The sequence below is a fragment of the Mixophyes fleayi genome, chromosome 9, assembly GCF_038048845.1.
Source record: "Mixophyes fleayi isolate aMixFle1 chromosome 9, aMixFle1.hap1, whole genome shotgun sequence".
Lineage (NCBI taxonomy): Eukaryota > Metazoa > Chordata > Amphibia > Anura > Limnodynastidae > Mixophyes > Mixophyes fleayi.
The window spans coordinates 60,743,744-60,760,215 of record NC_134410.1 but is presented as its reverse complement, the minus strand read 5'-3'; the positions used below and the strand labels follow the sequence as shown (position 1 = coordinate 60,760,215).

At 39.1% G+C, this 16,472-nt stretch overlaps 1 long non-coding RNA gene across 1 annotated transcript in view; it reads left to right on the top strand.

The window, feature by feature from the left end:
• LOC142101607 (uncharacterized) overlaps positions 1-11,677 on the top strand; it is a 103,278-nt gene extending 91,601 nt beyond the window's left edge. Inside the window, exon 3 of the long non-coding RNA XR_012679072.1 lies at positions 10,894-11,677. This is a non-coding gene — a long non-coding RNA (uncharacterized LOC142101607). The remainder of the gene's footprint in view (positions 1-10,893) is intronic.
• Positions 11,678-16,472: the final 4,795 nt, after the last annotated feature.

The following is a 16,472-nucleotide window of genomic DNA, read 5'->3' as shown; positions in this document are numbered from 1 at the left end:
TGGTGTCTCTTGATCAGTTGCCGCTTGTCTGGATCATTGGATCCTGGAATGCTGGGGGCCCTATTTGGAAAAAAATAAGTACATGAAATTTATAAAACTTCAACAAGCTCCAGTGTTAAATCAAAAGCACCCACATTTAATAAATTGGCTTCCCTCCAGCCCCAGCATTAAAATGCTTGAATTCACATTTAATAAATAAACCTATCTCCCTCCAAACAGCCCCAGCAATAAATTAACAGCATTTACATTTAATAAATATAACCATTCTCCATGACCATGCTGGCATTAAATAATTCATATTTAATAAATAGCCCCACATTCAATAGCCCCAAACCACCCCACCATTAAATTACAGGTCCTGTCACCTCACCTTAAATCAATAGACTCCACTAATAAATTAAATAGCACCACCATAATCCCACAAATAAATTAATAGCACCCACCATTAAATAATTAGCTCCAAATTAAAGTAGAGAACGTCCACAGCCCCTGCAATAAATTAATAGCATTTATGTTTAATAAATATACCTATTTCCCGCAACTATCACTGGCATTAAATAATTCAAATTCCATTTAATTAATAGACCTCCATCTTCCCAAACTCACCCCCACATTCAATTAAAAGCCCCCAAACCATCCCATCTTAAATAGTCCCCGCTACTAAATTAAATTGCCCCACCATCACTCCACAAACAAAATAACACCCATTAATTAGCCACCACCTACCTCACATCCATATTACAATGCCACAAGCCCCCTTTGCCAGCACAAACACTACATTTCCACAAGCCCCTTTTGCCAAAACACAACATTGCCACAAGCCCCCTTTGCCAAAACACAACATTGCCATCAGCCCCCCCTGCAGCCTTCACACATACACATTGCAATCAGCCCCCCTGCTGCCTTCATTCACACAGACATTGCCTCCGCTCACATATACACACACTGGAATCAGCCCCCCCTCCACTCACACACACTAGAATCAGCACCCCGCCGCTGCGCACACACACTCACAGGAATCACCCCCCCTTCCGCTCACACACACTAAAATCAGCACCCCGCTTCCATGCTGCTTCCAAGCTGCGCTTCTCTGCTCACATGGCACGGCACCTGTCACATGGTGCGCGTGCCATGTGATATCTACTTCTTGTGGGATAGGCCACAGGGGGGGAGGGACATGTCTCAGGATATAAAAAAAAAAAAAAAACAATCAAAGGAAAATAAAAAACAGACAGGCGGCCTCATTAGGTCTTCGGCCTACCGGAAGAGGTCCCGATATGGCCTATGACCAATCCGCCCCTGCCGTGGAATATTCAGCTGGGATAAAATTTCACAAACCATCTTATTGCAAAGGTGGCATCCTGTCACAGTGCCACGTTTGAAGTCACTTAGTTATTTAGAATAACCGATTTTGTATCACAAATGTTTGCAAATGGAGACTGCATGGCTAAGTGCTTGATTTTATACACCTCTGGCAACAGGTCTGATTGAAACACCTCAATTCAATAATTAACAGGTGTGGCCAAATACTTTTGTCTTATAGTGTATATGTGTAAATATGAACCACTACTAGCATTCAGAATCTCAAAGCAGCCAAGACAGTTTCTAGCTAGATGATACACACATCTAAGAATCAAACGTGTAGAAGACAAGGTTTTTAGAAATAGTTCAGCACTAATTTACCTTAGAGTACAGTTATAACAAACTCCAATGTCACATATGCTTAATCTAATATGCGCTTCATTCATGGATTCATAGATCCACCATCCATGAAAAATAAAATAAAAAACAAAACATAGTGCAAAAACGTATGTAAAGCTAACAATTGTATCTAGATAATGTTCAATCATCCAAATTGAGCAAGTGAAGAGATCTTTGTGAAAGGAAGGATTACTGGAATTTATCTTTTCTATTAACCTTTTCAATTTGTGCAAGTGAAGAAAATCTGGTTCATCCATGGCACTCTAATGGTATCACACTTACTAGAAAATATCTTAAGTGGAAGCCCGTAGTGGTTTCTTTATATAATTCTCTCCAAATGGTTAAATTTCAAATGTTGCATCTCAGGGTTATATTCCAAATTATACCCAAAAAGCTAAAGAGAAATAGAGAAACAGAGCATGATATTGTTTTTCTTTATATATTTTGTTTGTTCTTTATTACAAAAATTACACTCACATAAAAATACTTAAAACAAGCTTCAAGATGAATAAAGGTGTACAAAGGTACTTCTACCAGCAAGTGGGATCATATGCGAAGTATATAAGTCAATTTCAGATGTTATTTTCCCGGGATTTAATTTTATAGATGCCACATAGATTTTCTCCAAGATGTTATATTACCTGAATAGGGGTCCTTCATTCCTCACACTGTGATCTCTAACCAACGCGTTTAAACTGTCAAGAATGCAGTCTTTTTCAAGGTATAGGAGACACAGTGTGTTGCATCCATATTTAAACCCCAGTGAACCAATCAGGCGGTTCGGGGAGGGATTATCTAAATTATTAGTTTTTCTTAAGAATTCCCTGAAAAATAAGTTACAAAGTGTATTTTCTTTAATCTATCTAAAACAGTTTCCTAATATCAAACAAAATCATATTATAAAACTTATCTCAATTTTGATATTTATTCAAAACCGGAAACCGAAAGTGACATATCACTCTTCATTCTTTATCATTTACTAATCTTAAATTCTAATGTAGCAAACAGAGATGCAGAAAATATTGTCTAAAATTATTCTATGTTTAAAATATTAATAAGATAATACATTATTCAATTACCGGACGTGATGTTGCAAAATCTTCATCAATTTTGGTTTTATAGTTCCAAGACATCAAGGTTTAATTGAATACAAAATTAATTCATACAAAACTTCTTATAGAGAATATATTTATAAGGGGTCCGCATGTAATATACAGTGCCTAACGTTATCCATTTAGTTGCCAGCACAAAGACGTTGCCGAAAGTAGCGTCACGTTATGATTTCTATGCCAACAAAAATTAAAACCTAGTTCGAAAAATTTATCAGCAATAACCAGATAGGGACATATCTCACTTCATTTTCTCTCATTTACTATAACAATCAAAAAGGTTATGAAGGAATTAGGAATTATACAGCAGAGAATTAACTCTATGTTTGAAACATTGGTAAGATAATATAAGATACAATTATTCAGTTACCGGAAGTGACATAACAAACTTCCATTACTTTCAGTTTTGAAATTCTAAAATATCGAAGTTTAATTAAATGCCAAATTGATTTATACAATCTATAATAAGTATATATAATGGATCCCAAAGGGGTATTTAATACCTATCGCTATCCATTTCTTTGCCAGCACAATGATGTTACCGGAAGTGATATCACACTCTAGTTTCTATGCCAACGAAATTATAAATAAAATTTTAATCCGAGAAATCTGTAAATTTAGAATTGGAATAGTCCTCATTAGTACAATCACATTATGTTCAGGAGGTGATGTACCAATTATAATCTATTAGCCACATCTGACAGAATTTTCCACATAAATCAGATTCATAATCTTATATTTCACTTGCTATCATTCATAAACATGTCAATTTTGCATTTAAAAATGTGTATACCAATGAATAATAATACATCATCAATTAATGAACTTATGAAAAATAAAAAATTAACAATAAATATTACCAAAATACAAATAAATTATAAAAAGAGACATTTTCATTTAATATATAGTTGTATTCTTGAATTTTATTCCTCCCTTTAATCTTCATAAGAAAGCATTGATTGGAGTAATTTAGATTCTCCGTATGTGTTATTGTCCATCATTATAAAAGAAGGGTAGTATCAGGCCCGGCTCTCCCATTAGGCAAGGTTAGACAGTTGCTTAGGGCACCGGGCTCTGGAGGGTGCCACAGAAGTAGGGTACTTAATTAATTACTTAATTACTGCCGCACAGTTTCCAGTGAATCCACAGGGAGGGGCGAGGGGCCATGGATCGTGACCGCCCTCCTCCCCTCCGACGACTCCCCTCCCCTCACTGACTGTCGGGCGTGACATCATCTTCACGGCCCGACGGTGTCAGTGAGGGACGGGACTCTGCAGCAGCGAGAAGCGCCTTTAAGGTAAGTCAAAAGAGGGGAGGGGAACATTTAGACCCAGGGGGGCGCATTGAGACTCAGGGGGGCGGGATTTTGAAATTGTGCCTAGGGCGCCGAGGACCCTAGCACCGGCCCATGGTAGTATAGGGAAAAGAAAGGAGAGGAAATATGCAGTCAAATTAGATCAGATTAGAAAACATTTGAACTCAAAGTCCTTATTCAAACCTTGTGGGCTAAGAGTATCCAACTTAAATATCCATTTCATTTCTCTTCTAGATAATTGATTTTCCACAATTAAATAATTAAATATATATACAATATATCTCTTGTGTATATACATTATTATATATGGGTATTATATATGGTTATATATTTTATATATAGTCTATTATCTGATTGTAGCCTATATGAATTATATTGGTATGGATTTGATTCAGAGAGCTAATGTGACCTATTATTCTATGATCTAATTTCTTTTTAAATGGTTGGTCTGAAATATGTTTTTATACTTTGGATTTTGCTATTGTGGAAAACAATGTTGGTGATTGTTAGGTATTGATTTTAGATGTAATTTAATGAAGTTTGGAAAAAGATTATTACTTGATCTCTGATTAAATGAAAAATGTATACTATAGAGTAGACACTATTTATGAGAAAGCTGCAAATTTGATTAAATATTGTTAAGATTATGATTTTAAATGTTTGCATTTATATTGTAATTGGAAGAAGAATATTGGGGATATGGTGACTGTTTATTTATTTGGTATGTTAGAAGCTCAGAGTTTTTAGAACACCGTTTTCTAGCAACTGTTACCTAATTAACTAGTCAAAGAAAGAGGTGTGTTCTTATTGAGGCTGAACATATAAAGGAATTGGAGACAGATCCTTTTATTATGCTTTGATAAATCTCCTTTCGGTATAAAACGTGTCAGCAAGCAGTGTCTTATTAGAGAAGAAAAATTATTGTCTCTTTTGCTCTATGGATCACCATAGCTGGTATCGCGAATCATCAGTTCCCTTGGAGTTAATTGATTGACAGAATATGTGGTTAACCACCTTTACTCAAGTGTTTCTCGATCTGGAGTAAGGAGGGGTGGCCATCCGAATTGATTTCTGCACTTGCAAAAACAGTGTGTCGTTTTGAAACAAGATTGCACTCCCAGGATCTGGGTAAGCAGAAGCTGTTAGCACATTTGCTGGAAGCGCTTGAGGAAAGTGTATGCTGGTTTGTAAGAGAGACTTATTTCCCAGACTCTGGGTAAAGAGTGGTATCTGCTTATTTATTGGAAAAGAAGGTTCTATTATCTGCTGTTCTTTATTAGCGGCAAAAAGACTGACTGTTCTTACAATAACGTCTTTGAACTTTGGAAAACATATAAGTAATGATTCTGAGAACTACTGATCTAAAGGATCCATTTTGAATAGCCCTAACTGATCTATGGCTAACAAGTGAGAATAGGGTCAAACAGATTTGGATCAGAGCTATATGGTATTTTTGGGTCAATTAGAATTCCTTTCCTTATATGTGATTTGCTATTTACTTCCTATTCTAGATATTATTATTATTATTATTATTATTATTATTATTATTATGTTATTATCGTATGTTTTTGTATATTTGAATGATTTAATGTTATTTTGAATAAATTGTTGCCTTATTCATATTTGCAACTTCTGTTTCTTTCATCTGTGTTTACTGATGTTTATTAATGAAGTAGATTTTTACAGCACTATCAATTTGGTTTCTTTAGTGATAGCCGCCTAAATCATTGTTTTTGTTCTATTTTTGTCTTTTCTGTGCCTGAACTATCAATATTTTCAGAATTTGTATGTTAACATTATCTGTTTTTGTATGGTAGATAACATAGAGTAGCTATAATGTAATTCCTTTGCGTTTTAAATATTCCACTCAGGGGCAAAAGCAGGATTTGTAGAGGGCAAAAGCAGGATTTGCCACCAGTGGGCGTGACCATCATGCATGGGGGCGTGGTTATAATTTTAGACAGTGCTTGACTGCTCTCCAACTCTTCCAATCCCCATAATACACATGGGCAATGCTGTGTGCACTATTAGGTGCACGCAGCTCTCCATTTTCAAGCAGAGCTGTGTGAAGCGGGAGCAGGGTCCAGCCACCCTAATTATACAGTGCCCCAGGCTTGGAGGGGGGGTTTCCAGGCACTAGGAAACCCCCTCGGATTGCCTATGCCACTTAAAAATTACCTGGGAAAGCCAAGGGAATAGTACTAGAGTCTGAGAACTACGTCCAATGTATAAAAAAAGAGGAATTTCACTGCCAATTTGATCAATGATAAAAAATAACGAGGGTCAAATCTTTAAAAACCGGGCTTTTCCCTTAAAAACAGCAATTTTGAGTCTTAGGGGTAAATGTATCAAGCTCTGATCTTGAAAATCCTGCGATTTTCTTGGGAGAGTTGCCGATGTATTAACCTGAGATTTGATGTAAAATCACCAGATATGTGTTTTTGTCGAAGTCCCGACTTTTTGCCACTTTAGCTATACAAGTCTCCAAATGTATGAAACTGTGATTAAGCAAACTATCATGAGTTTGCTTTAAAAATCTAGATACAACACTCTGCTTCTTAGCTGCGTGATTAGTAAACACATCACTGTTACACTGTCCTGCCTATACAGCTGCAGGTCCCAGCGGCTGTCAAAAGTTTAAAAACAGATAAATGTCCCTAGTGCTGCCAGTCTACTGCTGGTTGCATGAAAATCGGTGTGGGGTCCCCCCAATTTCAATATAACCAGTACTAGGCAAACCAGCCAAGGTGGTTGACCCTATAGCAAGGGGACACGCGGCAGGGTTACCCCTGCCATAATGACATACCATCCCCAGGCTGTTCAGCACTGGGCTGGATTCCCTAGGGAGTGGGGTCCGCAAAAAAAAAAAGTGCAGACCCCCCTCTTGGAATAACCAGCCCAGTGCTGAAAGCTCTAGGGCTCTTCCTACATCCCGGGGCGGTGGGTGTAGGGTAATAACGATGATTAAATTGAAAAAAAGCAAACAGATGTAATTTTGTTTTGTGGAACTACAAATCACAGACATGCCAAGGTGCCATAAACAGTCTGGGCATGCTGATGCTTGTATAACTACAAGCACCAGCATACCCATGGCAGTCAGGTCATGCTGGCACTTGGAGAACCACAAGTGCCAACATGGCCTGACACCCATAGCTGGCTGCGACCTGTAGTTCCAGAAAATAAAATGTTAAAAATTCCCATAGAGTATAAATATAGCACCCGAACTTAACAGATCCGGCTCGGTACTTTCGCGCGCCCTCGGAATTGAAAACAAGGCAAAACATCGGATTTCGCGACTTTTGGATTCTATAAGTACCGCCCTCCACGGCAGTCCAGCACCATTTCACAGCGAACCAAAGAATGGGTAGCACGGTTCTTGGCAGTCTCTAGTGCATTTGGGCAGCCTCATAGCTAGAAAAGAAAGAGGAGGGGTAGCAGTGTTCTTCAAAGTCTCCAGTGACATTCTACTGAGTTATAGCTCACGCAGAAACAGGAGAGGTCCATTGCAGTCTTGTTCTAAATATGCAGTCACATTGTACTGTGTTGTTTTGTAACACAAATAGGAGAGGTCCATTGCTCCATTGCTAATTCTCATTACTGAAATACAAGTAATAGGGCTGGCAGTGTTCTTCAAAATCTGCAGTCACATTTTACTGTGTTATCAAAATGGATTCACAGCAGTACACAGAAGACCAGGAGCAACAAGCAGCTGCTGGCACCAGTCATGATGATAGTAATCCCTCTACGTCATCTGCTAAAGTCTATGTTAATGTGCATAGTGTTTTTAAGTCAGGGAAACAAAAATGTAACAAAAACACCCTTTACCTTGGTAAAAAAAAAAAAGGCCTGTAATCAAGGCAAAGTTATCTGCAGAAAAAAATTAAATTGGCAACATGCCATTCTACACACACAGTGTCAAGGAAAGATGAGGCCTTTGCCTTTCTTTATGAGTCCTAGTTCTGCAATTGTCACTGAGACATCTTCTTGTAAGGTCAGTCATGACGAAGCATGACCTTGTTATTCGGACTCCAAAAATGGTATCCAAATACTTTTACGTGTAAAAGCCGAGCTGGAAGAAAACAGTAAGGCATTAGAGGAAAATGTATGTTCAGATTCAGAGATGACACAAATCCTGAGGACAGTCTATCCACAAGTGCTATGTGTAAGCCTGACCTTTCTGATAGTGTACCCATAAGGAAGGCCCCTTTCAGCATTTCTGCAGTTGTGTGCGTGAACAGTCCAAGTATAGCCGGTGATACACAAATTGAGGATGTCAATTTGGGAATTGCAACAGGATGAAGGTGATATTTGTGTAGCTGACGAGGGTGCTAATGATGAATTTGATGAGGATGATGTTGTTTGTGTAAGTCCTGCACCAGTGGAAGCAGTTCTTTCACGTGATAAAAAGGAGGCCATTGTCAGGCCTGGGAATAAGACCAAAAAATCTACCTCTTATGTGTGGAAATATTTCTACACAAATACTGACAGTTGTCTAACCATTTGTAGCGTTTGTAAAGCCACATTCAATAGAGGTAGGGACCGTAACCATCTAGGAACCTCATCCATGTAACGCCACTTGAAGTGAGTTCATGGCAAGCTGTTGGGAAAATCAGAATCTTATGCTAAAAAATTACAACAATCAGTCCAGCATCAGCTAGGTTCCTTCTTTCAGCTAGATCCTGACACCTGTAATATACACCCTCAGCACCTTCCTCATCAATATCATCAGTAGTGATCGGAGTTAGTCCTGCTTCCAAGTTGCTAAAACTAGATGACTTCTCCACTATCCTGGATTCCTCAGAAGAATTCATGAGCGTTAGTCCCACTGCTGCTGCTGGGGGTGGATCTTCATCCCAGAAACAGACCAAGAAGAAGACTACTAGTAGTTTAAAACAATTGACAGTTAAACAATCCTTTGCAAGAGGAAGCAAGTATGAAAGCTGTCACCCAGTTGCAAAGCGGATCACAGATGCCATGACGACTATGCTAGTATTAGATCTGTGTCCAATATCCACTATTAATGCATCTGGTTTTACACAGTTACTTGAGGTCTTATGTTCCCGTTACCAAATTCCATCAGAACATTTTACTAGAAAAGCTATTCCTCACCTTTACCAGAAGGTTTGTAAAAATGTAATTTTTGGGCTACAAAATGCCATTCTACCTACTGTTCACTTACCCACAGATATGTGGACAAGCGGAACTGGAAAATCTAAAGATTATATGACTGTGACAGCCCAATTAGTTGGTGATTTGCCTTCACCAGCAGGAACAGCAGCAGCATGTACCCAAGTACGTCACAATTTTCAGAGGCAGGTTACTCTGTGTTTTACCGGCTTCACTAAGAGGCATATAGCTGACAATCTGTTAAAAAAAACTAAGGGATGTCATTGCAACATGGCTTATCTCGCTTGGACTCGCCTGAGGATATGTCATTTCTGATAACGACACCAATATTGTGAGAGCATTACAGTCGGGTGAATTCCATCACATTCCCTGTTTTGCTCACACAATAAACTTGGTGATGCAGAGCTGTTTAAAAAATGACAGGGACGTGCAGAAGGTGCTGTCTGTGGCCCGTAAAATATCTGGACATTTTTGCCATTTGGCAACAACATGTAGGAGATTTAATTTGCCATGCCATCAACTGAAACAAGAGGTGGTAACAAGATGGAATTCCACCCTGTATATGCTTGTCAGCGATCGGCGTAGGATGCTACTTCCTCAAGATGATGTTCATAAAATGAACTACAAAGGCCTTTCCCGCTAATTACATCAAAATACAGAGGCTACTGTAATGGTGGGTTCCAGCGGTGATGAATTAATAATGTGTGAGGGTGAGGATGAGGCTGAGGATGATGACAACAACATCTTGCCACGGTACAGTTCATTAACAGAGCTGTTACCTTAAGTGCCTTAAGCCCATTGTTAGCTTGTTTTGTGGGGGCCCAAACAAATCAACCACATCAGCCACAAAAGTGGCACTCCTTGTCGCTGAAGTGCTTGGTTTGTTAAAGTATGCATGTCCTTTTAAGATCCAACATAAGTGTGGGTGGGAGGGCCCAGATCCAAAACCAAAACCAAACCAGGCAAGAGCGGTTTTGCCAAACCCAAAACACAAACTTTATCCACATCCAAAAACAAAACACGGGGGTCAATGAACATCTCTAATAATTATCTACCTTTATTCTGGTTAGGATCATGTATTATTACTGTATAGAATTCCATATTATTTAATCAACAATAACATCTTCCATATATATTGCTCCATCTAGTAAAACTTTCCCTTCACTCTTATCAGCCTTCTAAATTATTAACTCTGGATTCTTCTGTGACAATTTTAATGATGTTTATTCACCTGTCATCAAATTTAGTTAAAACTTAAATATGATTAACTTTATCTAAATGTTTAGCACTTCATTTTCAAAAATATGAACTCCAGGGGATAATTGTATCAATCTGTGGTTTTGCAAGTTGCCAATATTCTCAACAGAATCTATTTCAGTGTATGAATTCTGTAAATGAAAATAAATGAATGTATAAGTGTTACCATTATCATCAGAAACATCAGTGTGCATTTCATCATTTCCAGTGATATATAAGTATTAAATTTGCAACCACCTACAAAACTATGATGACAAGTTTATAACTGTCATAAAAGGGTTTTTTTCCGCACAGAATGATTAATCAACATTATTGTAAATAACGTCAGACTGCTCTTCAGTATTGTGCTATTATATCTCTAATTCTTCTATATTTAACTTTCAGAGCAGAGGTGTAACCCCTTGAGAAACAATGAACACAATATCTCCAAAAAGAAAGAAAAAAAGATCTCCTAGTGGGGCTACACTAAAACTCATTATTAATTTCTATAAAATCATATACTCTATTATTTATTTATTAAAAGCTGATTAACAATATCATCTATCTCTATATCTATGTTTGGCGAAATATATGAAATAAATTGATAGGTAGAAAATGTGAAAAATATAGAAATTGTGTTTAAAAGTTTATAACTGTATTGTCTAATAAACAATCAGTGTTGTAAGACAAGTTTATGTGATAGAAAAAGGAATCTTGAAGCGCATAAACTTATACCATGAAAGAATTTAAGTTATGTCGCTTAGTGCAATATATGGTCCATTGCTATCAACTATTATATGCTTCTAGCAGCTTAGTTCAGTTACTTCAAAACATTTTTGCAAGCAGAACATTTGGGGGTAAATGTATCAAACTGAGAGTTTTCCGACGGGTTTGAAAAGTGGAGATGTGGCCTATAGCAACCAATCAGATACTAGCTGTCATTTTGACAAATTACTAAATAAATGATAGTTAGAATCTAATTGGTTTTTTCAAACCCACTGGAAAACTCACAGCTTCATACATTTACCCCCTTGTATGTGTTAAAGAGCCAGACTAAGACATAATGTACACCCCAAGCAGAGAATCAATTTTAAGCCCTTTTTTTATTTACCAGTGATGCAATCATATATGATTATACCTGTAGTGTCATCCACACATAATTATAGCAGGATTTTCCTTTATTCCATTCTTGTCGGCACTGTACTCCCATGGTTATAACTGCACAGTGCACCCCATGATTAAACCAGAACTTTGATGCCCATGACTATCCCTGTTTTGTCTGCCATGACTATGCAAGAATCTAAATAACACATTAACTGATGTCTGGGAATCACTGTGTGTAGCTATCTCCAGTAAACAAGATCAAATGCAGTGTATTGTGATGTCATTACAACATCATTCTAGTATGTCTCCTTTCATTACCAGCCAGCCAGGCCCATAAGCTTATGGACTTGGCTGGCTTTACAATCTGAATGACTGAGTGTAATATTTGGGTAACCCAGTGCTCACTCATAACTGAGCACATAACACTGCAGCCTGAACCATAATGACACTGACCTCCAGAGCCACAAATGTAAAGCACTTCCAGAGTGCTACACTCACAGCCCTGTCTGGAAGCAATGATTTCATACTATGGTATGAAATCATTGAGACCAAGCATAATCAATTATCTGTGAAAGACCAAACCTTCTTAAATGCCATGATGTGTATATGTAAGGTATGCAATCCAGGGATGCTCCCAGGAGATCCTTGGAAAAAGTTGGTACTACAAGCACAGTCTAGGTGGTGGAGTATGATTGTGCAAACCAATAGAAAGCTATTGATCCATGCAGTCACTTTCCCCCACTCTCAATATGGTTATTACGGTTGTACCTATCCTCTACCCACCCCTCCTTTTGGCTTCCCTGGCACCAGGGTGTCAAGTCCTTGAGATTGGTCTGTTAGCATGGATGAGTTACTTAGAAACTGTGGGGTGGGCAATAACCCCTCCCCCCAGGGACTGCTAAATGTAAAAAGTGGGTGTAATACGTAAAATATAAAAAGAACAGGTGTTTTGTTTAAATAAGTCTAGTTATAGTTAGAAAAGTGAAAAGTGAAGGTAATTGCTGACTAATAGTATGTTTACTGTAATTGTCATACCAGGTATTCAGTTATCTCTTGGATAATAACCCATCATCTTTCTCTTTATGGTTATACATTCTGTCATTAAAGCACTTACTGATAAATCATAATGGAAATGTGTACCTGCACATTTTGCACACCACTCTGCTCTCTATGGAAGACCACACCTAAAGTTCTTGATTCTTGTGCTCGTGATGGAATGTAGTTAGGCAGCCACCTTGGCAGCTTCAGCTGTGATAATGTCAATCAGTTCAATTGATCTCCATGCAATACAATCTTTTTTTGTTCACATGAACATAGTAGTAAATGACAACTAAGCTTACAAGTATGAAAACTGTGTATACAAGATTGCGCTGAAAGTTCCACCTTAGGCTTGTGTGAACAGCCATGAGCATATAACCAGAGGTTCTGAGAGCGGGGTGAGCAAGTACAATGTACTGGGGCCCAGGCCTGCCTGGGAGCCCTAGGCTGCCTGTGTTATGGAAGGGTCAACCACACAGTGTAGCCATATATAGCCCTTCAGTGGCTGTGGAAGGGAACCCAAGAAGCTGCAGGGTCCAAAATTCCTTATGGCGGCCCCACATATTAGAGGGATTGATGATTCCTTCACATCTTTTGTTTCATAGCATGCAATATCCTTGTGCATTTTGCCAGAAAAACACATACATTATTCTCATCTGAATGACACCTAGGGGTAAATGTATCAAGCTGAGAGTTTTCTGGCAGGTTTGAAAAGTGGAGATGTTGCCTATAGCAACCAATTCTAGCTATCATTTTGTAGAATGTACTAAATAAATGATAGCTAGAATCTGATTGGCTTTTCAAACCCGCCGGAAAACTCTCTCAGCTTGATACATTTACTCCCTAATATGTTAGCCTCCTCTAAACATTTAATAGTAAAAAAAAAGGATAAATTATCGGATTAAAAAAACTAAACCCCAAAACGGAATAGATCACAATCATCATTTGAGAACAATCACTTTTTACAGTCATGATTGCTCTGTTCTCTAAAGTTCATAGCAGTTATGTATTTAGAAGTGAGACAAACAACCTCCGGCAAAGTTTGGGTTTGGGTTACTTTGAGATTTTTGTCAAGCTTGAATTGTAAGGTCTTGGTGTGGCCTGAATCATTGCCTCAAGATGTTTGACTCAGCTGCTTCTTAGGATTAAACTGCAAAGAACTTCAGTCAGAAGCTTACCCTAGCTACTTTTTTGCTGTTGGGTAAATATATGCTACATATTTATGATTGGACAGAATTCCCACTTAAGTTTGTCTACTTATGTGGAAGTGTTGAGTTAAGATACTAAATGTGCTTTGCAAACTTTTGGTGGGCCGTGCCCTGCAAATTCCAAATGAAAAGAAGCAGAAAAAACATATTTAATAAGATGTGACACAAAAGCTGAAGCATGTCAAGAACAATTATAGCTGCATTAGCAATTTGCTTGTGATATGCCTTGTATTTAAATGCCAGTGACTCTTAAAAGTACAGCCTCTCGACACCCATGATGTGCTGTAAATGCCACCAAACATATGAGACCCTATATAGGCAACATCATTAGGTCTTGATTTTCTTGTTCATAAAAAGTGATTTTAAAATACATAATTTGCACTACATTTGTAGCAACTTTTCTTTACATTTGTTGCTAAAGCATGCTAAAATATGTTATCATAGTTCTCAGAAAGCCTATGCTACTTATGATGATTATAATTATTATATTTTACTTATAAGGCACAGAAATGACCGGCAGCACCATACCACTTGGTATGATTTCTTTAACTGTAGGCAGCATGTTACCATAGCACTGTTATCATGGCGCTGAGAAGGTTTATGCAACTTAGTATGATTTCTTTGCCTGTTAGCAGCGAAAGTATTAAAAACCCACTTTGATTGGCTGTTACACTGAATGATATGAGACCTTAAGGGGTCAATACATGAACAGCCAGTCATAGCGGATTTTCCTTGCTCCAGACATAATAAAAAGATTTCATATGGATTTACGACAAATTTAAGTGTCTCATTTTCAAATAAACTATTACAATACGATGTGTGTGTGTGTGTGTGTGTGTGTGTGTGCTTTTTTACTGTTGCATACATTTGTAGAACTACATCAAGCTGATGATGATGTCTGCAAAGTTTTTACTGCATAAAGCATATTTTGTTGCGGATGCATATTTACACAGTATTTTGAGTTGTGTGTATCTTAAGATAAGAGGAACTCAACATACACCATGATTGGCCGCAATTTTGCAGCCATCATTTTAGTCATTGCAAGGAGAAATAATTTGGGTTTATAGGGCAAAATTGTAATACTTGGTCAGATACGGATCTATATATAAAAGATTGCCTGCACCCAGCTTCAAGCTGAGCCAACGTATTAGGTGAACAGTTCAGGGACAGCATTAGCAAGTGTTTAACTAGCTGAGGACAATGAAGTGAGTCAGCAAAACTGTAAACCTGTCACGGTTACACTCAAGGAGTCCGGATGGACATCAAGGTCTGCTTGACTTGAGAATACCCACAAAGAGGCGCAGAGTCTAACGGAAAGGGAGGTTTTCACCAGGGTTCCTCAGAGAAGCCCTGGTGCAGGATCAAGAGGAGGCGCAATGGTCTGCAGAATGCTAAGATCCAGGTAAACTGGAATGGAGAATCTAGAGCGCACAGGAGTGTGAATTTCTGCAGAGTTATGTAGTGCTGAGGTCCTGGAGAGCTGAGAAACACTGGTGTAGGATCAATAGGAAGCGTGACGGTCTGGGTTCGAAAGCGGGTCCCGGTGCACTTACCTGCTCCACGCAGGCAGCTCCCCCAGCGTTGAACATTGCGATCTGCTGATGTCGGCCGCCATCTTGCTTTCGGGTGCGCACACACGCAGATCCGATCTTCCCTTTATCACCTCCCTGTCTCCTCCTGATTGGCCTTTTCTCCTCCCCAATGTATTTAAGGCACCAGACATAGCAGTCAGGTGCCTGTTTTTTAGTCTCATACTTCTGTAGGTGCAAGATGTGGCTCCTGTGCTCCTCTTCGCTCTGCTGTTCAGTGTCACCTCCTTGTGCTCAGCCTGTTGTCCAGCGTTACCCTCACAGCAGTACATTTCCATTGGTTCACTCGACTCGCTATTCCAGGGACTCTTTGCTCTGCTGTTCAGGGTCACGTCTTTGTGCTCAGCCTGTTGTCCAGCATTACCCTCTCTGCAGTACATCTCCATTCGTTGGCTCAACTCGCTGTTCCAGTGACTGTTTGCTCTGCCGTTCATTATCACCTCCTCATGCTCAGGCTGTTGTCCAGCGATACCTTCTCTGCAGTACATCTCCATTGGTTAGCTCAACTCGCTGTTTCAGTGACTCTTCGCTCTGCTGTTTAGTGTCACCTCCTCATGCTCAGCCTGTTGTCCAGTGATATCCTCTCTCCAGTACATCTCCATTGGTTTGACTCAACTCGATGTTCCAGTGACTTTTCGCTCTGCTATTCAGTGTCGCCACCTCGTGCTCAGCCTGTTGTCCAGAGATACCCTTTCTGCAGTATTTCTACATTGGTTGACTAAACTTGCTGTTTCAGTGACTCTTCACTCTGCTATTCAGTGTCACCTCCTTGGGCTCAGCAAGTTGTCCAGTGTTACCCTCTATGCAGTACATCTCTGCTATTTGACTCAACTCATTGTTCCAGTGATTCATCACTGAGCTGTTCACTCTTCACCCCGTTGTGTACAAGCCTTTGCCTTGGGATTCCTCTCCGCTGCCTGTTGCCTGCACTCTAGTCTCTTAATGGGTCTCATCTAGTAGTCACCCAGAGGGCCGAGACCTGTAGGGCAGTGGCCGCAAAGCCCATACCTCCTTGCGGCAGTCCCTGGCAAAGACAACCTGCCCT